Raw genomic sequence first — 1407 nt, forward strand, 5'->3', positions numbered from 1 at the left:
GAGAGAGAGAGAGAGAGAGAGAGAGAGAGAGAGAGAGAGAGAGAGAGAGAATGACTATGTAGTTAGGGGATGAGGCATACTTTTGAGGAATGTGCTATCTTCCCCTAAGTTAACTGTGGACCAAGTTGCTCTCATTCTCTCTCCCATTGACCCATGGCAAAATGCCACTGTAGAGACTTGGTCCTTTTTCAGTAGTATCTATGAGACTTTCACACTTCTCTGTGCTCTGGGACCAGCTTCTTTCCTGACTAACAACAGGATTTATATGAAGACTTACTGGTGCTTGTGTAAGTAAATGAATCACACCATGAGCTGTGTTGAATCCAGTGGAGCCAATGAAGAATAGAATCTGTGGTATCCTCTGAATGTTCTCTGATGAACTAAACTTGAAATGGTTTGGTGGGAAGTGGAAAGGGTATATATATAAAACCTAGCCATTATACCCTTACTATGAGTCACTGAAGGAAAGCAAACTTAGGTATTTTGGAAGCTTAGATCCTTCAAGAATCCTCTTGGAAATATGATAAAATATTGTGATACTTTTCATTAAGAATTGTATGCTTCATTACTATCAAGGGGCATCATGGTTATAGATACAGAAACCCGGGTTTAAAGAAGAGGAGAGATTAGGAATTTGGGATCTGGATCCACACAAGTTGGGTCTGAAAACAGATTTGTTTAGTATCACTGAAAACTTGACCAAGTGACTCAGCCTCTCTTACTACTTTTATTACCATTATCATAATTTTATGATAAATGAGAGATATTTATGGATAACCCATGGAGTTGTTTAAAGGATTGAATAATTAGATAATGTATTCAAAGTTATTCAGCATGAACATAATGCAAACATCAAATAGTGTAAGCTTGAGTTGTGGTTCATTATTTTACCATAAGCATGTTCCATTTTCACTTTGATGGGTTGAAAATGGAGCACAAATAATAAGTTGATGTTTTAAAGGCAAGGGATCAGAAATGGAAGCTAATGGTAAGTTAGTGTGGTCTGGGTAGATGCTCATGGTCAAAGAAGGTGAGAAGGTATTCAGGACATTGAACTGTTTTCAGTGCATGCTCTTTGAGCTTACCTGGAAGCTTTGTAGAGGTTCCAGGTAGTAGATTTACTTGGAAGCTGGAAGTGGCAGTAGAAATTCCCTTGGGATGTTGCATTAAGTTAAACTTTTTCTCTAACATGCTCAGTTCCCAGGTATATCGGAATGGTGGCTTAGGTTCCGAATCCATTTAGCTTCACCCTTTGCTATGTGACTCTGGAGATCCTCTAATGAAGGATGGAATCTTTGCCATGTCTTGAATCTGGGGTGGCTTTGTGACTAGTTTCTTTTTCCGAATTTTTATTAGGTATTTTCTTCATTTACATTTCAAATGCTATCCCAAAAGTCCCCTATTACC

The sequence above is a fragment of the Mus caroli genome, chromosome 5 (genome assembly GCF_900094665.2).
Source record: "Mus caroli chromosome 5, CAROLI_EIJ_v1.1, whole genome shotgun sequence".
Taxonomy (NCBI): domain Eukaryota; kingdom Metazoa; phylum Chordata; class Mammalia; order Rodentia; family Muridae; genus Mus; species Mus caroli.